The sequence below is a fragment of the Felis catus genome, chromosome A2 (assembly GCF_018350175.1).
Source record: "Felis catus isolate Fca126 chromosome A2, F.catus_Fca126_mat1.0, whole genome shotgun sequence".
Lineage (NCBI taxonomy): Eukaryota > Metazoa > Chordata > Mammalia > Carnivora > Felidae > Felis > Felis catus.
In genome coordinates, this window is record NC_058369.1 from 151,289,309 (window position 1) to 151,310,124 (window position 20,816).

General features: G+C 42.6%; 1 long non-coding RNA gene across 1 annotated transcript; it reads left to right on the plus strand.

The window, feature by feature from the left end:
• The first annotated feature begins 277 nt into the window (after positions 1–277).
• Positions 278–12,871, plus strand: LOC123384047. The gene is made up of 2 exons (XR_006594616.1): positions 278–2,942; positions 12,693–12,871. It is a non-coding gene; the product is annotated as an uncharacterized LOC123384047 (long non-coding RNA).
• Positions 12,872–20,816: the final 7,945 nt, after the last annotated feature.

A 20,816-nucleotide genomic window follows, 5' to 3' on the forward strand; every position in this document is an offset into this window, starting at 1 on the left:
CGCGAGATCATGACCTGGGCCGAAGTCGGCTGCCCAACCGACTGAGCCACCCAGGCACCCCATTGCAGGTTAAGCTTAAAAGTCTGTCATGACCTGGGGCACCTGGGTGTCTTAGTCGGTTAAACATCCAACTTCGGCTCAGGTCATGATCTCACAGTTTGTGAGTTCGAGCCCCATGTCGGGCTCTGTGCTGACAGCTCAGAGCCTGGAGCCTGCTTCGGATTCTGTGTCTCCCTCTCTCTCTGCCCCTCCCTTGTTCACGTTGTCTCTCGGTCTCTCTCTCAAAAATAAATAAACATTTAAAAAAGGTTTTTTTCAAAGTCCGTCATGACCAGAGCTGAAGGGGAGAGAGGACTTTGTTCAGTGAACATAGTTGGCACAAAAGTGAGTTTATCAGTGGATCTCCTCCTACTTAATAACTACATTTTGGGGGAGGAGAGTTAGCAGATTGAGATGCAAGTCTACGGTCGAATCATGGTGGAATTGCGACCACAGCGGGACTACGGATACAAGGTTCAGCAAAAAATAGCTGTGGAACCTGCAGGCAAGACCGTTGTGTATTTTATTACTAGCTATAAATTGTGTATTGTAAATGTGCATTACATCAGCAAAATCTACAACATCCCTATGGATGTATATACTTGCATTTACCTTTTTTTTGTTTGTTTTTTTGAGAGCTGGTTGTTAAGTATTTACCTGCCTACACCACCTCCAGCTTTAGGATTCTGTGATTACACTTGATTTTGTGCTATTCTCTCAACAGAAACCAGACCGCTTTCCTCGGTCCACATTCTGTATAGGGGGGAAAAGACATGGTGAAGACACCGTTTGCCTCCTTTCCTGAGGCCCCAAGCTCGGGGCTGGAGAGCGTGTACCTACCTGGAGCTCAGTGTGTCATTGATGACTAAGTCGAGGAGTAGGCCTAGCACTGAGGAGATGAACCTTCTTTTCTGCTGAACCGTCTTTCTGTTCAATGGCCAGAAGACTCTGGCATTTTCCTGACTCAGGAATTGGCAACACTTGTGACTCAGCAAGCCAAGCCCTCATTTATTTACTCTAAGGTAGCATGTGCCAGGAATACATTCTAACCTTTAGAAGTTCTGTTAATCCAGGTTCTGGCCAAAGCCACTACGTAGAAGAATTCTCTTATTAAGATAAAACTCACTGAAACGTAAGATCCAACATATGAACTGTCTTTAAACTTCTGACACGGACTAGATACTTGTTTTTTTGTTCCTCATCTGAGGGAGATTTTCTTCTTGCCTTATGTGACTGGAGCAGTGGGGCACATTCCTTGCATCAGTGCCCCAGGTCATTGTTTCGGGGCCCCCAAGAAGCTGCGTTGGTCACCCAAGGGCCAGGGCGAGTGGGGTTGCTGCCAGGGGCGTTGCTGAGCACGTATCAGAGATTAGCAGGTGTCAGCCTGTGAGATGTGTCTTTTAGTTGGTGAATCACCCAGAATTCATCAAGGTAAATGAGAGATGATACTTATACTTACCTAAAGAGTAAAGAGATTTATTGAACAGCGGTTAGATTGGCCAAAGACCCCTTAGGGAAGGTTCTAGAACTAGGTTTGGAAAGCAGGCATAAATAAGAGATGAGGCGTCCGCTGGGACCACAACCCTAATCACACTCCAATCATACTCCCTAATCATACTTCTTGCTGGGTAACCAAAAAAGAAAAATGTCTATGATGCTTGGCCACACGCTCTGCCGATATATATGCTCTTAGCATGTCACCCGGGATGTACCAAGGTACACAGGAACTTTCTGGTTGTCCTTGATCCATGGAACCATGACGCATTGTACCTCCTCTTCTCTAAGCAGGATACCCTTGGACCCCTTCTTTACTGTAGGCCCCGGGATGAATCTGGAAGAGATGCTGGTTCAGTCTTGCTGCCGTTGCATGCTCTGTTGGCTGTCCTCAGGACAGCAGCCCAGGCTCCTCCAGGGTGTTCTGGGTCATGATGCTTCTCCTGGCCAATGGTGCAGATCTCCCCCTTTTCAGCCCATAGCTGGTCTGTAGTCCCATGAAGCAAAAGGGTGTAAGGAACAAGGCGCCTGGGCCCTTACTCCTTCTTCCTGGGGTCTCTGCTGCCACAGCACAAATCCTTTCAAAACTCTGACCCATGTTGCCTTGTGTATCACAAAGGGGTCAATCCCTTGTTTGGGGTTTCATTTTGAAAAGTGCCTAGTCATTGCTTTTGGTTAGATAACTATCAAATAACATACTACGTTTTTTTGGCACTATAGTTTTCAAACATTTCCACAATGAGGAGCTCATTGTCTTAGCCCCCCTTTGAAATAGCCAGGGCCATTTTTATCCCCGTCATGGAGTTGAGCCACCGAGGCCCAAAGGGCCTGAGGTCACACAGCTGCTAAGGGGTAGGGTTGGCCTTGGTTCTAGTTTACCTTACCCCTCACTTGGTGCTCCATGGACTGTTGTGCGGCTTCTAATGACAATGACATGTGCTGCTATTATGATGCACTCACCCAAGATCCGGCATCGTTGCTGGCAGTCATGCTCCCTGTGAAGTTTGCAGACCCTTGTCTGAGCTCTGTCTGGGCCCCAGGCCAGGCTGTGTGAGCCAGGTGTCCTCTAAGGAGGTGAGGTACTCTCACTAAGAATGGTCTCTGCCTGCCACTCTCACTCACTCCTGCTTGGGAATTTTCTCCTCCCTGCTCGTCCTGGATCTCTCAGAGGCAAGGCAGAAGCAGCTGATGAAGTGGCCACAGTCCCCTAAGAGGAGGCCAATGGGTGGAATTCACAACAACCCCAGCCCTGAGGTTTGGAAGACAAACGACTTCTGTTTCAGACGAATGGGAGTGTCAAGTTATTCCAGCCCGATGAGATTACAGCTCAGAGGATCACGAGGAATCAATTCCTCCAGAAGAGGAAAAAAACAGCTGGCACAGGAGCTCTGCAGGGCCTTTTGCTAAAGGTAATGTGGGGTCACAGGCTGAAAGTTTCCAGGTGATGACGGGATTAGGGCGAGAGGGAACTGGCTTGTGAAAGAAGCCCAAATTATGGTCAGTGATGAGCCCAGGGAGCATCAGGAAGGTTCACAGACAAAAACATGACTTTGATGACCCAGACGCACCAGCTTCTGGGTCCCTTCTCTTTGTCCAGACACAACAGAAAGAGGTTAGAGCCTAAATGGAAATGCAGAAGTGCTAGGGATGTCAAGGCAAAGCAATGGAAAGATACAGGGGCCCAGGGAGAGGTAGGTGAGGAGAGTGAGACACTTTCCTGGGTCACAAGATTTAATGGGGAGCCCCGAGTCTCAGAAAGCAAGATAAGTAATATTTCAAGGCAATCTTTGCAAAAATCACAATTCAAAAATAATCGGTAGTGAACAGAATACTGACGTTTTAAAGAAAGACTGGATCCGTAACAGTGCTCTATGGATCCATATTGGAGTCTCAGGCAAAAGGAAAGACCAGAAATGTTGATCCTGTCTTTATTTAAAATGTTGGCATTTTGTTTGTCATTAATCTTTTTCCATTTTTTTCCATTTTTTATTGTGGTAAAGTATGTGTAACACAAAAGTGATCATTTTAACCATTTGCAAGTGCGCGGGTGAGTGGTCTAAGTGCGTTCACACTGTTGTGAGACCATCACCACCATCCATTTCCAGAAGTTCTTTCATTCTCCTCAGCTGAAACTCTGTCCCTGTTCAACACCAACTCCCTATCCACTGCTCCCCCAGCCCTCCGTGGCAACCAAACTTTTACTTTGTTCTTCTGTGACTTTGACTACTCTAGGCTTCTCCCGGAAGTAGAATTACACAGTCCCTTTGTGACTGGCCTATTTCGCTTGGCAGAATGTCCTCAAGGTCCATCTGTATTTTAGCACATGTCAGAATTTCCTTCTTTTTTGGAGGCTGAATAATATTCCATTGTAGGTCTACAACGCATTTTGTTTATTCATTCAGTCATCAATGGATATTTGAGTTGTTTCTACTTCTGGGCTAATGTGATGGATGCGGGGTTACAAGGAACTTACCAAGTCTCTGTTTCAATTCTTTTTCGGTATATACCTAGAAGTGGTATTGATGGATCATGTGGTAATTCTATGTTTAATTTTTTTTTTTTTTTAGAGAGAGAGAGAGAGAGAGCGAGGGAGCATGCAAATGGGGGAGAAAGGCAGAGGGAGAGAGAATCCCAAGCAGGCTCTACACTCAGCAGAGACCACATTACAGGGATTGATCCCATGACTCTGGGATCATGACTTGTGCTGAAATCAAGAGTCAGATGCTCAGCTGACTGAGCCACTCAGGCACCCCTCTATGTTGTTGTTGGTTTTTTTTTTTTTTTTTGAGGAACATTTCTACTGTTTTATGCAGCAGATTTTACATTTTAATTTTTTAAAAATATTGCATGTGAATATGATTTACTTTAATACTGAATTTTCAGGACTCGTTTCAACCTAGTTCTGGCCCCGGAACACAATCCCTGATGCTTGGTGCTTCATACATGGCACCAAGTGGAGCCACAAAGCTCTTTTGCAGAAACATGGAAGGCCCCCTTGGCTGACCCATTATTTATATTTTGCCCTTATTTGGGAAGATGATACTTTGGGTTGTTTTTCCAGTCATGTGTCCCGGTCACACAGGCCTAGCCACTGGCTTGTGCTACTGGCATAGATCTATGTAGGAGCCATCAGGGTTGTCCTATCTGACAGAGAGATGGTTCTGATGGGAAGGTGGTGGCTCTGAGCACCTGTGGGAACTCTTGATCCTAAATTTCATTCGCAGCGCTTACTTCTAAGCAGTCCCCTTGTTTTTTTTGTTTTTGTTTTTATTTTTACTTTTCCAGGGAGTTCTTCTTCCATAAAAGGAGCCAACAAGATTTTGATCACTTTCTTCAATCTTTTTTGTTTTGTTTCATTTTTATAAAAAGAAGAGCAGCTTCTGCCCTGGAAAAAAACCTGATCTGCATTCTGACACAACACGCTTGGGCAGCCTGAGCACATTCTGGAATTACAGAAACAAACTCATCTGAGAAACAAAAAAGTTCTATTTATCGTACCTGCCAGGAAAGTGCAAGTGCTCACTGATGCCCATGGTGGCCACCCTTGGGGATCAGAAGGTGCCCTTGAAGACTGACCCATTTGGGAGCCCCCAGACAGGTGCTCACCATTAACTTTTTGGGATTTCTCCCCCTCAGGGCAATTCACTCCTTGGCTTTTAAGGTTGAATATGGGGTTCCCAAGTAGGAATCTCACCTCCATTTTGGGAGTCCTCTTGTCTCACCTTGAACCTCTCTGTTCCATGAATGGCCTCCTTTGTTCTTATGCTCATCCCAGGCATGAGTGCTATTTATTCGTCTTCTCACACCCAGGGACTTTCTGTTCTTTTTTTTGCTCAGAGACTGGGTAGGGAATGGATATGGGAGCACAGCATGATATTTTCCCATCGACTTGAGGGTGGATGCGCCACCTAATAACTTTGTCCCTCAGTTTCTTCAACAGCTCAACATTACCATGTGAATTCTTGCTGCCTTTGTCTCTATTGGGAACAGTACTTTTGAAATGAGGAAATGTTGATTAAATCTAAGGGTGTGTGGTTGGTGGACTGCATGCATTAATTCTACAAAAAGTTATAGGAGTCCCACTGTGTAACTGGCGCTGTTTGAGGCACAAAAGGTATAGGAGATCACTAAAACATGGTTGGGGTAGAGTTGGGGGCACAGACAAGTAAAAGGATTTGATGTGTTTAGTGTAGTGCCTGGTACAGTTCAACAAATGATAGTCCTTGTTTCTATCTTCCTCTTCTTCCTCCTTCTCCTTCTTGTCCTCCCTAACACACACTGTGCTAGGCCTGGGCAAACGAAGAGGAAGCTGTAATTCCTTCGTGTAACTGGATAATCTGGAGGGAGAGATAGACATGCTAACTAGTCTGGATGTGTATGAGGTAGAAGCTAGCATGCTTATCAGCTATTCCTCACAAAGTCCTTTCACAGGCTAGGAAACGCAGGCTTGTGCAGTCATATGATTTCTTTCAGACATACAAATAGTACAGAGGAAAAAAAAAGCCAAAATTCAAACCCAGGGCATGCTGATGGCAAAGCCTGAGCCATTCCATCTTAGGGAGAGGTTGGTCAGTGTTTGTCAAATGAATATTCATTCGTGGGATGCACAGGAAAATGCCAGAACAGGTAGCACAGGACAGAGAAGAGATGCTTAAAAGATTATAAAAGAATATCTGCATTTGTTTGCTTCCTGCAGTGTGTGCGTATCAGGGAAAAAGAGAGGAAACAGCAACCAAAGCCCATCTTCTGTGAATCAGTAGCAGAAAAAAGCATAGACTCTGTCAAAGACTGCAGATTTTGTAGAGCGTTAAATTACCAGATGATGATTTCAGAATTGACAGCTGAAAACTGTTTCCGTCTATTGGGATGATTTGGGTCTATTGTCCTTGCTTTTGCCCTATATCCTACAGGATAATAACCTTTTCTTTTTTGTTCTCGAATCAGGGAACAGATTTGGGTGAGTGGCAGGGAAGCGCGGAGGGGGGCAGACAGCTGAGAGGAAGGTGGAGCTGGTGGTTTCTTTCCTTTCTTAAGAATATTTGATGAAAGCTTCACACCCTCTGGCCATCCGGTCTGTCCAGAGTCTCATAAAATGTGCTAGCATATTGTGAAATGAGCGCTTCCCCCCCCCCCCCACAGAAAATCACATTTTTTAAAACATATAAAATAGGGGCATTTGGGTGGCTCAGTCAGTTGAGCATCTGACTCTTGATTTTGGCTCAGGTCATGATTCCAGGGTTGTAGGATCAGGCCTGCATTGGGCTCTGCACTGAGAATGGAGACTGCCTGGAATTCTCTCCCCCCCACCTCTCTCTCTCTCTCTCTCCCCCTCTGCCCTCCCCTCTGCTAGTTCTCTCTCTCTCTCTCTCTCATAAAATAAAATAAAATAAGACAAAAATAAAATACAAAATTAGTACACATTCACTGAAGCACATAGAAAAGTATAGAAGGGAGTGACCATCATTCATTATTCCATCACTGCGTGATGTACACATACACTCGCCCACACATATTGTATTACAAAAAGGGGATCCTACTCATGATAGACACCTCTTGGGTACATGTGCAATCATTTTTCTTACTCTGGGAACATCCCAATAATCAGGGTTTACATTATTTGATACACCAAACCTGCTTGACTTTGGTGTAGACATCTGATCCAATCTAGACTAATCTAGACCAAATCAGACAATGTTCTTTGGAATTTTTTTTCTACTGAGATCCCGGAAACTATACTGGTTTCTGCCCTTTCCTCATTCTTAGTTGGTTTATTCTTTAATCCATGAAAATTTCCAGCCTTTTTCCAGTGAAGGCATGCTCTTCCCTTCCCTTCCTTTCTTTCTTTTTCTCCTTCTGTCTTTCTTATTCTAGCCAGAATCAATTCCTCTTTATAACCCGAAGAACCTGAGTGAATACAGAACTGACTGCTTTCTAATCTTTTCTACTTAATGATGTATCTTGGGCATTTCCCCAGGTTAATAATTAGTCACAGACACATGTATAATGGTTGCATAATATTCCAGTGAATAGATGTACCACAACATCTATAAGTAAAGGGAAACTGTTTTCAGCTGTCAATGCTGAATCCATTGTCTGGTAATTGAAACTTGGTGTTTTTTTTTTTTTTTTTTTTGGCTTTTATAGATAATCCTGCAGCAAAAATTACAAGGTGTATGTGTTTGTGTTGTGTTTTCTTCTACTTTTTTTAGTCTTAATCAGACATTCTTTTTCTAGCTCCTCAAATAGAATTTTTTTCTTTTTCAATATTTTTCTTGTTTATTTCTAATTTTGAGGACTTTATTTAAAGCTCTAAATTGCTAAGTACAATCTAAACTGCACCTAGAAATTTTAATATGCATTATTTTCACTGTAGTTCAGGTCAAAATATTTTACAATTTCATTGATGATTATCTCTTTAATCTGTGCAGAAGAGTGCATTTTAAGTTTTCCAATAAAGGAGCTGCTGTTTGTTAAAACTTTATCATGGGCCTTAAAAGAAATCTCAGCACATTTAAGAATATTGAGATGGCCACATTTAAGAATATTGAGATGGGGCTCAGTTGACTTTGGCTCAGGTCATGATCTTGCAGTTCATTAGTTCGAGACCCACATCGGGCTTGCTGCTGTCAGACTGTCAGTAGAGCCCACTTTGGATCCTCCGTCCCTCTTTCTCTGCCCCTCCCACACTTGCACTATCCCAAAAGTAAACATTAAAAAAAAAAAAAGAATATCGAGATCACGGGACACCTGGGTGGCTCAGTTGCTTGAGCATCCATCCGACTTGAGCTCAGGTCATGATCTCACAGTTTGTGAGTTCAAACCCTGCATCAGGCTCGATGCTGACAGCTCAGAGCCTAGAGCCTGTTCGGATTGTGTTTCCATTTCTCTCTGCCCCTCCCCCACTCACGATCTGTTTGTTTCTCTCTCAAAAAATAAACATTAAAAAATTTGAAAAAGAGGGGCGCCTGGGTGGCACAGTTGGTTAAGCGTCCGACTTCAGCCAGGTCACGATCTCACGGTCTGTGAGTTCGAGCCCCGTGTCAGGCTCTGGGCTGATGGCTCGGAGCCTGGAGCCTGTTTCTGATTCTGTGTCTCCCTCTCTCTCTGCCCCTCCCCTGTTCATGCTCTGTCTCTCTCTGTCCCAAAAATAAATAAAAACGTTGAAAAAAAATTTAAAAAAATTTGAAAAAGAATATTGAGATCATATGGAATGTGCGTTCAAATCCTGTGTAGTTAAGCTAAAAATCAACACCACCAACAAAAGACTCAAATCCTTTATATTTGGATATTTAAATATATTGTCATAACTAACTTATGCATCAAAGAAAAACAATTACAAAAAAATTTAAAAATATTTTGGACTGGATCATAATGAAAATATGACAGATTAAAACTTGTGGATGCACCAAATCAGCCAGGAGGAGATCAAAAATTCACTCTTCACAGATGACATGATACTCTATATGGAAAACCCAAAAGATTCCACCAAAAAACTGCTAGAATTGATTCATGAATTCAGCAAAGTTGCAGGATATAAAATCAATGCACAGAAATCAGTTGCATTCCTATACACCAACAATTAAGAGAAAGAGAAATCAAGGAATTGATCCCATTTACAGTTGCACAAAAAACCATAAAATACCCAGGAATAAATCTAACCAAAGAGATGAAAAATCTATACACTGAAAACTATAGAAAGCTTATGAAAGAAATGGAAGAAGACACAAAAAAATGGAAAAAGATTCCATGCTCCTGGATAGGAAGAACAAATATTGTTAAAATGTCAATACTACCCAAAGCAATCTCCATATTCAATGCAATCCCTATCAAAATAACACCAGTATTCTTCACAGAGCTAGAAGAAATCATCCTATAATTTGTATGGAACCAGAAAAGACCCTGAATAGCCAAAGCGATCTTGAAAAAGAAAACCAAAGCAGGAGGCATCACGATTCCAGACTTCAAGCTATACTACAAAACTGTAATCATCAAGACAGTATGGTACTGGCACAAGAACAGACACTCAGATCAATGGAACAGAATAGAAAACCCAGAAATGGACCCACAAACATATGGCCAACTAATCTTTGACAAAGCAGGAAAGAATATCCAATGGAATAAAGACAGTCTCTTCAGCAAGTGGTGCTGGGAAAACTGGACAGCGACATGCAGAAGAATGAACCTGGGCTACTTCCTTACACCAGACACAAAAATAAACTCAAAATGGATGAAAGACCTCAATGTAAGACAGGAAGCCATCAAAATCCTTGAGGACAAAGCAGGCAAAAACCTCTTTGATCTTGGCTGCAGCAACTTCTTACTCAACACATCTCCGAAGGCAAGGGAAACAAAAGCAAAAATGAACTATTGGGACCTCATCAAAATAAAAAGCTTCTGCACAGCAAAGGAAACAATCAGCAAAACTAAAAGGAACCAACAGAATGGGAGAAGATATTTGCAAATGACATATCAGATAAAGGGTTAGTATCCAAAATCTATAAAGAACTTATCAAACTCAACACCCAAAAAACAAATAATCCAGTGAAGAAATGGGCAAAAGACATGAATAGACACTTCTCCAAAGAAGACATCCAGATGGCCAACTGACACATGAAAAAATGCTCCACATCACTCATCATCAGGAAGGTACAAATCAAAACCACGATGAGATACCACCTTACATCTGTCAGAATGGCTAACATTAACAACTCAGGCAACAACAGATGTTGGCAAGGATGTGGAGAAACAGGATCTCTTTTGCATTGTTGGTGGGAATGCAAGCTGGTGCAGCCACTCTGGAAAACAGTATGGAGGTTCCTCAAAAAACTAAAAATAGTACTACCCTAGGACCCAGCAATTGCACTACTAGGCATTTATCCACAGTATACAGGTGTGTTGTTTCGAAGGGACACATGCACCCCCATGTTTATAGCAGCACCATCAACAATAGCCAAAGTATGGAAAGAGCCCAAATGTCCATCGCTGGATGAATGGATAAAGAAGATGTGGTTTATATATACAATGGAGTATTACTCGGCAATCAAAAAGAATGAAATCTTGCCATTTGCAACTATGTGGATGGAACTGGAGGCTATTATGCTAAGTGAAATTAGTAAGAGAAAGACAAAAATCATATGACTTCACTCATATGAGTGAAAACAGATGAACATAAGGGAAGGGAAACAAAAATAATAGAAAAACAGGGGACTAAACAGAAGAGACTCATAAATATGCAGAACAAACTGAGGGTTACAGGAGGGGTTGTGGGAGGGGGGATGGGCTAAATCGGTAAGGGGCACTAAGGAATGTCTCCTGAAATCATTGTTGCACTATATGCTAACTAATTTGGATGTAAATGCAAAAAAATAAAAAATAAAACAAGTTAAAAAAAAAACACTTGTGGATGCAGTTTTAGTCTTGCTTAAAAGGAAACTGACAGCACAAAAATGCACATATTTAAAAAGAAGGCTGAAAATGAATAATCTGTGTACCCATTTCAGAAAGTCAGAAGCAGCAGTGATGGCAACAAATACACATATTCACTAAAGATGCCTGTAGGGTCACCTTCAGTTGAGGTTTGTGTCTATCTTCTGTCTTCATATCTAGAGTTTTAAAATTTTTGAAGATGCTTCCATTTGGCCTCTCAGGCACTTATTCCAGGATCAAGTCTCATGATGGTGTTTGAGGGCTCCTGCTCTGTGGAAACACTAGGAAGATACAGACTAGTAGCTTAATTCCTGATCATGAGGCTCCTCCCAGGTTTACAGTCTGCTTCTCAGCTGCTTTTCATGAGGCAAGAAACTCGTCTTCCCAGTCCCCCTGTACTCTCTCAATGGAGGCCACCAACAGTGAGTCTGAGCCCAATTCCCTTGTTAAGGACTGAATGTTTGTACTTCCTTCCAAACTCCTATTTTGAAGCTTAATGCCCAGCATGGCTGTATTTGGAGATAGCGCCTCTAAGGAAGTAGGTTAAATGGGGTGGTGAGTGGGGTCCTTCTAAGAAGAGACATCAGGAAAACACCCTCCTCCCCTCTTTCCCTCCCTCCTTCCCTCTCTCCCTCTCTCTTTTTCTCTTTGTGTGTGTGTGCGCGCGCGCACATAGAGGAAAGGCCTTGTGAGGACATAGAGAGAAGGTGACCATCCACAAGTCAGGAAGAGACGTCTCTCCAGAAAATGAACCCGTGGGACCTTGATGGGGGACCTCCAGCCTCAAGAACTATACGAAAATGTTTCCATTGTGTTAAGGCAGCCCAGGGAGACTAACACTGTCCTTCGGGGTGACCAAACCATTGCTTACCTTCCCTGCTCTGGGGTTCAGTAGCCTGTACTCTGTCTCCAGTCCTGGTCACTTTGCACATGCTCCACAGGGATGTTTATTTTTGAGTCCAATTCTGACTTTTAGCTTTTCTTTTCTTAACCTATTTTATCTTTTGTGGGGAGAGCTAGGGAGTACCTCAAATGTGAGCTTGCTGTTTAAGATCTTATGTGATTTCTAGGAAGAAAGACTCGTAAGGAGATAGATGTGGCATTTAATTTTGCCCTAGAAATTAGGAAGATTCAATGGCCTTACTAAATGGCCCCCCCTTTTTTGTCTTGTGAACACAGCATTGGAATCAGCGGGTTCCTACTTCATAGTTACTAATGATTCCAAGATCCACTATGGACCAGTAGTGTGCAGATCATTCTGGGGAGGCCGTCAGCCACTCCTTTGCCTTTCTTCATCCCCTGGCCACAGACCAGGGCTCTCCAGCTCCAGCTCCCTGAGCCTGTCCACATTACCACCAACTCCCGGCTTTACCTTCCCAAGCAACAATGGCAAAGCTGCATCCTTTTTATGGACCTAAATGAGATTCAGGTTGGGAAACTAAGCTACAGTGATGTATTGTTTGTGACTGTGAATGTCTGTGTGTGTGTGTATTTGTTTACTTGACATCATTGCTTTTGAAGTGAGAGATGATACTCCTGATTGTGCCCACATAGGGCAGATGTGCCTGGGCGTGATATGTAACTGTGGGTCCCCTCCCTCCACTCGCCCACTGGTGGCTTCTTAGCTTGCCAAGCCAAACTGTTATAGGCTCTGTAGCCATTTGTGCTTCTGCCTCACAGACTTAAAGAACTGGGGCCTTTTCTTAATTTGAACCTCTTTTTCTTTTTCTCAGTGCTACAGGATTACCTGGTTGTGTCTGTGGTTTCCAGCATGCAGCTTTCAACTTTGACCATCAAGAATCAAATGGAACAAATGGCAAATGGTTTCAGATGCAATTCTCTTGAATTCCAGGGGGCTGTGTAGTGACATAGAAGTATGATGGATTTTGTGTTAATAGATCTTGGGCATCCATCTGTGAGCTTAACCTCTGTGAGTTCACCTCTAAGGTGGACATTATAATGCGTACTCCATAGGGTTGGTGTGAGTGTTAAATACACGTGAAGTACCCAGTCTGTGTCTTCCCACCCCACCACACCCTGTGTTTCTAGGTGTTAGTGTAAGACGTAAATCCAGTGGTTTGACCACTCTGGTGTTCTTTTATTTCCATAACGTTGTGACTGTGATGTAACAGCCATTACTTCGGAGGTTCATCTGGTCTGTCTCATGACCCCCCACCCCTGCCATAATTACCTCCATGCGGTCACTAACGAATATAGTGATTAGGAGAGAATTACAGATCATTTTTAAAAAGCCTGAACGGGTAAGTGGGGTAGACTAAAACCTGCCAGAAGAGGGTGTAAGACTTGAAATTGCTGAGCACAGCAATGGGAACCATCCCTTCCCAGTGGGAGAAGGCTGACTGACAAAATTTCTGTTCTTGAATAATTCACTGAAAGGAAAGGAGAGAGAGCAGGCTTGCTGCTTTTGGCAATTCTAAACCCTGGAAAAATATAAAAGAGTTGGATATGGCCTTTGATACAATCCCATCTCCTTTTTTCGTGTCCCCCCTCCACCTTCATTCGGCCACTGTGTGTGGCACCCCACCAGGCCTGGCCTCCTCAGTTCTTACAAATTTACCTCTTCTTCCCTCAAATTGAGTATCCTTTTGGTGCCTGATTATCAGACCTGTTTCTCTGTACAGTGTTCTTTGTCAACTCTTCCAAGGGGGCTGCATTTTATAAGAATTGCTTTGGGGTGCCTGGGTGGCTCAGTTGGTTAAGCCTCCGACTTTGGCTCAGGTCTTGATCTCACGGTTCATGGGGTCGAGCCCCGCATCAGGCTCTGTGCTGACAGCTCAGAGCCTGGAGCCTGCTTCAGATTCTCCCTCTCTCTCTACCCCTCCCCTGCTCATGCCCTGTCTCTTTCTCTCTCTCTCTCTCTCTCTCTCAAAAATAAATAAACATTAAAAAAATTAAAAAATAATAAAAGAATTGCTTCTTAATGGAATGACATATTTAATTGGTCTATCCTATACTAATTGTAAGAAATAAAATAATGGTATGATGTGACTGCCTCAAGTAGGCTGTGTTAATGTGAACACAATATGAAGCATGAAGAAGTGTAAATTCCAATCTGACTCCATGGGCAGTAGGCTTCTCTTAGAATTTTCATGTATAGTTTTGGACTCCCAGCTTTAAAAAACACCTGGACACAATGGGATACATTTGGATTAATGAGGAGTAAAGAGCAGGTTCAGCAAGGCCGGGAGAGCTACCATCCACTTTCACGAGGAACGTCTTCTAGGAAAGGGATAGACTTGTTCAATATCATACTGTTGGGTGAAATGTACATGGAGTTTATTTTGTTTTTGTTTTTTCTTAAGTAAGCTCTCTCTACACGCAACGTGGGACTTGAACTCACAACCCCGAGATCAAGAGTCCCATACTGTACCAACTGAGCCAGTGCCAGGCACCCCAAATTGGCTGTTCTTTGAATCAGAACTTCCCAGAGATGCAATGGGCTGTCAGAAGGCCAGCTCTCAAGGGGATTCTAGTCCAACTAATCAAGGTTGTCCCTGAGTGAAATCCCAGAGGGCAGCTGGTGGGTGGAGTAAATTTTCGGAGAAGGGACAGATTCCTGCCCAGGGACTTATACTGTCTTCCCTAGGCAAGTGAAGGCTGAGCCTTGAAGAGGGCTGGTGTTATTGAGATGAGAGGAAAGAAGTGATGGTAGGACCATGACATTATTGAATTCACATAACAACCCGGCTGTGGGAAATGGACTTTTAGTTTATTTGCTTTAGTGGCGACTCTTTGCAGGCTCCTGAACACTTATGCGTATGAATCATTTTTATTTTATCTCTGTAGACTGAGTCCCCAGTGAGATAAGGAGGCATCTTGCGAGATCTAGATATGCCGTTTAGATGAAAAAGTAAATTTAAACTTTTTCAGGATCAAATTAGTTTTACTTTTAACCCCAGACAATCTCTCTCTTCCAAAGAAAACTAATCTAAAGATTTATATAAAGTATTCAAGGTTCTTTGGATCATATGCAAGCCTGACTCAGTCTTACCCAGGTGAGTTTTTAGGTATAGTAGAGTTTTGAGAATTAAATTCTCTATGAACTAGCAAGAAATGAGAGAAAGTAGTGCTTGATATGCACTTGGACTTTTGCACAGTCCACAAACTTAAACACCAGCACAGTTTTGTGGGCAATAACTCATAAGCTCTGTATATCCAATTGTGTTCTTTTCCTATTTCTCTCCTATCAGAGTCCTTTCTTTCAAGGACCTAAATTGGTATTTAATAAATCGTTATTTACCGGAATGCTATACAAAGCTTTAAAAAATGTTTATGACTCAAACTTGATAATGCAGCAGTCAATCACATAAAATCACATTAAGTTACAATTTAAAATTCCCATTGGACTCTTCTGCTATCCTTAGACCCTGTAAATAATACTGACAATATTGAAAATTAAGTATCTTTTATGCGTAACAGAAATTCCTTTCTAATGAAAAAATTTTATGGTGGTTTACCAATGAAAATTGCAAATACATAAGTATAAAACAATAGATGCATGAAACCCATATCCATTAAAATAAAAACCCTAAGGGGCGCCTGGGTGGCTCAGTTTTTTGAGCATCTGACTTTGGCTCAGGTCATGATCTCACAGTTCAGGGGTTCGAGCCCTGCATCAGGCTCTGTGCTGACAGCTCAGAGCCTGGAGCCTGCCTTTGATTCTGTCTCCCTCTCTCTCTGATCCTTCGCCACTCGGGCTCTGTCTCTCTCTCAAAAAATAAAATAAGCGTTAAAAAAATTTTTTTAAATAAAAACTCTAAGCAAACCAGGAGTAGAAAGAAACTTCTTAAACCTAACTAAAAACCTATAATTTACAAAAACCTATAGCTAGCATCATACTTACTGGTGAAAGACTGAATATTTTCTCCTTAAGACAGGGAACCAGGCAAGAATGTCTGCTGTCACCATTCCTATTCAGCGATGTCGTGGAGGTTCTTTTGGTGCAATAAGGCAAGTAAAAGAAATAAAAGGCATGCAGATCAGATGAAGTAAAACTACCTCTACTCACAGACAGCGTGATCTTTTATATAGGAAACCCCAAGCATCTACAAAACTGCTAGAACTAATATCTTGTATTTGCAGGATACAAGATCAAGATAACACATAGCTGTATTTCTATACACTAGCAGTTAGACATTGAAATGAAAAGTACTATTAACAGCCTCAGAAATATGAAATACATAGGAGCAAATTTGACAAAAGGCACGAAAGCCTTTTTATACACTGAAAACTATAAAACATAGCTGGAAAAAAAAATCAAAGAACCCCTAAATAAATGGAGAGATATGTCATGTTCATGAATTAGAAGAACCAATATTGTTAAGATGTCAATTCTCCTGAAATTGATCCTTAGATCAAAGCAAGCCTAATTAAGGGCCCCTGAGTGGCTCAGTTGCTTAGGACTCCAAATTTGGCTTGGGTCATGATCTCATGGCTCTTGAGTTTGAGCCCCTCATTGGGTGCTGTGCTGATAGCTCAGAGCCTGGAGCTTGCTTCGGATTCTGTGTCTCCTCTCTCTGCCCCTCCCCTGCTTTCTCTCTCTCTCTCTCTCTCTCTCTCTCTGAAAAATAAATAAACATTTAAAAAAATCAAAGCAAGCCTAATTAAAATCCAGCAGAACCTTTTTTTGGGGGTAGAAATTGACAAGCTAATTCTAAAACTTATAAGGAAATTCAAAGAACATAGAATAATCAAAACAACTTTTACAAAGAAGGACAAAGTTGGAGGACTTAACACTATCTGACTTTAAGATTATAAGGTATAGTAATGAAGACAGCATGGTATTGGCATAAGGATAGACCTACAGATCGATGCAACACAACCCCGAGTCCAGAAATAGACCTTCATCTATATGTCAATTGCTCTTCAACAAAAGTGTCAAGGCAATTCAATTGGGAAAGAATAATCTTTTCAACAAATAGTACTGGAGAAACTGGGTACCTGAAGGTAAAACACCAAAACCAATCAAAAAGCACCTTAATTCGTGTCTCACACAGTCTCTAAACAGTAACTTGACACGCATCAGACACCCAAATAGAGGAAATGAAACTATGAAATTTCCAGCAGAAAACACATGAGATCTTAGCAACTTTATATTTGACAAAGATTCTTAAATAGGACACAAGTTAAAAAATGAATTGGATATACTCAAGAAATATTTTTGAAAGGCATCGCTATGACAATGAAAAGGCTGGCCATATACAGGGAGATATTTGCAAAACACGTACAAAGATCTTGCTGCTCTGTAGTCATTTATTGAATGGAGAAATCAAAAATATGGCTCCAGGCATTGTGCTACTGGATATTTACCCAAGGAATACAAAACCCTAATTCAAAGGGATACATGCACACCGATGTTTACAGCAGCATTATTTGCAGTAGCCAAATTATGGAAGCAGCCCAAGTACCCATCAACTGATGAATGGATAAAGAAGTGATATGTATACACACAATGGACTATTCGGCCATAACAAGGAATGAAATTTTGCCATTTGCAATGACATGGATGGAGTTAGAAAGTACAACGCTAAGTGAAATAAGTCAGTCAAAGAAAGACAAATACCATATGATTTCACTCATATGGGAATTTAACAAACAAAACAAATGAGCGAAGGGGAAAAAAAGACAAATCAAAAAAGAGACTCTTAACTCTGGAGAACAAACTGACGGCTACCAGAGAGGAGGTGGGGGCGGATGGGTAAATAGGTGATGGGAATTAAAGAGAGTACCTGTTGTGATGAGCACCGTATGATGTATGGAAGTGTTGAATCAGTATATCGTACATCTGAATATAATATTTCACTGTATGTTAACTAACCGGAATTAAAATAAAAACTTTAAAAAATAATAAAGAGTGGTTCAGAGAATTTGTTATTTTTTATTAAGTTATAAAATGTTCAAGTGTATTTCTAAAACTTGAATAAAACCAAAATTGTTGAAAAACTGAACAAAAAATACTTGTAGGGTCACCTGGGTGGCTTAGGCAGTTAAGCATCCGATGCCTGATTTCGGTTTAGGTCATGACCTCACAGTTCATGAGATTGAGACCCACGTCAGGCTTTGCACTGACAGTGTGGAACCTGCTTGGGATTCTCTCTCTCTCTCTCTCTCTCTCTCTCTCTCTCTCTCTCCCTGCCCTTCCCCTGCTTGCTTGTGCTCTCTCGCTCTCTCTCAAAATAAATAAATATTTCAAAAATTTTAAAAATAAAAAATAAATTTAAAAAATCAATCAATGCGTGTAGTAAAAGAAAAAAAATTTTAATGTAGCAGTTCATGCTTATTGGAGCAAGACCTTTCCTCCAAGCAAATGAAGAGCCTTCGCTCAATCTCTGTGACCTCCTGTCTTGCTTAAGGTCACATTTTGTGAGTCAAATATAACAGAAAAATGGAATAAGTTTCAAAATCCAGGCGGAGGCAGACGTATAAATGGGAGAAATTTGTCTCTGCCTTCTCTTTTTCTCGGTTCTTTCTGCAGAACTGCATTCATTTAAGGCACGAGTTAGCAAGTATTTTTCATACAGGTCCAGGTAGGTAAATATTTTGGGCTTTCTGCGCAATCGGGTTCCCCTTGGAACTACGCCACTGGCTCTTGTAGTGCCAAAGCAGCTGCTGACACTAGGTAAACAGGCGGGTGTGGCTGTGTTCTAATAAAACTTTATTGGCAAGCATTGGGCTGAATTTGGCTTCCAGGCCACAACTTGCTGACTCCCGCTCTAGGATTGACACTATCAGTCAGCATTCACTGAAGTCATGCAAGCTACACTTTAGCCCTTGGGTCATGGGACTGATGATCGAAGCCATCTGGGTTTTTGAAGCAACTGCTAGAGACACGTTTTGAATCATACACGAAAGTACACGGTTCAGGAGGTTGGAAAGCCTCGGCGGCACTGGCCACACTGACATTCCTGATGTATCTGTGGCACCCAGGCTCTCCTGTAGCGTGGTTTAATGGCGATAGGCGCAGTGAGCGCTGTTTCAGTGAGGTGCTGTAGATAGCGGGATTGCATTTGGTGGCAGGGTCAATGGAAGGGGACAACAAAGCGGGTGAAAGGTATGGGCCACGTGTCCAGAGTCCCCAGGCTCCTGCATGGTCAGTGACAGAGAAGCCTTCACAGGCTCAGCAGATATTGTAGTCATTGCTAAGACTTATAACAGTAATGCATTAAGGGTGTACAGCTAATCATAAGAGGGAAAAGACACAGGCAGAGTCTGGAGGAATCCACCTGCAGACTTTCTTCTGCTCTATCCCTCCCACGAGGGGTCACAAAAGGCTCACTCTTTCCCATCAGCGAAAGACAGCAGCGTGTGTGATGTTTCTGCCTAGGCAATTCTACTGGGGACTCACGGTTTCAGGTTTTTATTAGGGACTTGCATAGCTCGTACCCAAATTCAAGGCTTCCATAAGCCACGCTGTTTGCACAAAAATAGTCCGAGCCCTGTAAACCTCCCTTATCATTCAGGGAAGCCTTACGTGGGTCTGGTTTCCAGATGCCAACCTTGCAAGCAGACCTTTCGAAGGGTAGCAGTCTCAGGCCCGGTATGTTAACTCTTTTCTACGCGTACCCCTACCCTGAGACATATGAATCAGGGGAAAAGGCATGATAGGGCAGGACAGAAAGGCAAGGGTGATTTTGTGTCTTGTATGAATTTCGAATCTTCACGATACCTCAGTATCTGTGTTCCCGTGGGATGCTGTGATGTGGGCTGCACTCTGCCTTGCATGCGACATCGCGAGTCATCTTGGTTCTTATTTCCGTCTATTCATGCTGGAGCAAAACAGCCTCCCCTCAGGCCTCCCTGCCTCCGGCCCACTTGCAACAGTACATTATACACAGGCTTCCAGTTCCTGACCTCGGCTCCCATCTTTTTATGTCGCTGCTTGTGTTAAAAAAAAAATATATATATAAACTGGAGCACCTGGGTGGCTCAGTCGGTTAAGCATCTGACTCTTGATTTTGGCTCAGGTCATGATCTCATGGTTCATGAGTTTGAGCCCTGCGTGGGGCTCTGTGCTGACGGCATGGAACCTGCTTGGGATTCTCTCCCTCTCTCTCTCTGCCCCTCCCCTGCTCACTCCTGTGCTGTCTCTCTTTCTCTAAAAATAAATACATGAAACATAAGAAAACATCTAACCTGCCCATCTATTGCCTATTGAGAAAGTTGAGGCCATTATATTCCCTTAATCTCATGTGCTCATTGTGTTCCACTTTTCCCTTCTCTCTCGCCTCAGATAATAATAACCTATCCCTCTTTCTGCTGAAGGCTGCCGCCACAACCCGTGTCCTGGATCCCATCTCTCTCTCCTCCCATATTCAACCTCCCCCTCATTGCGGGCTTCTCTCCCTTACTGCGCAAACACGTTGTATTTTAAGTCTCTCCCGTCGTTAAAAATGTTCAACAGAAACTTCCGGTGGCCTCTGTAGCTGCAGCTCTTTCTCCTTCCATTCTCCTTGAAACTTCTTGAAAGGCTTGTGTTTTAATCATCTCCTCACCTCCGGTTCAGCCTTCATTATACTGCGATTTGACTTCCACCTACGCAGTTCTGTTGAATGTGAGGTGCCTATGAACACCTAATTGGAAATCCAATGGGCAATTTCTATCCATTATCTTCCCTGACCTGTCTGCGAAACCTAACACCATTGATCACTCCTGCTTCCTGGGAACTTTTATGTCCCCTTGGCTTCCACGACACAGAAAAATGCCCTGGTTCTCCTCATCTCTATTTGGCTGTTCCCTGTGGGCTCCACTTTCTGGCTGTTGGCGTACCTCGAGATTTTGCCCATTGTGTACTCATCTTCTTGTTCCGCAAATTGTCCCTGAGCAGCCTAACCACTAAC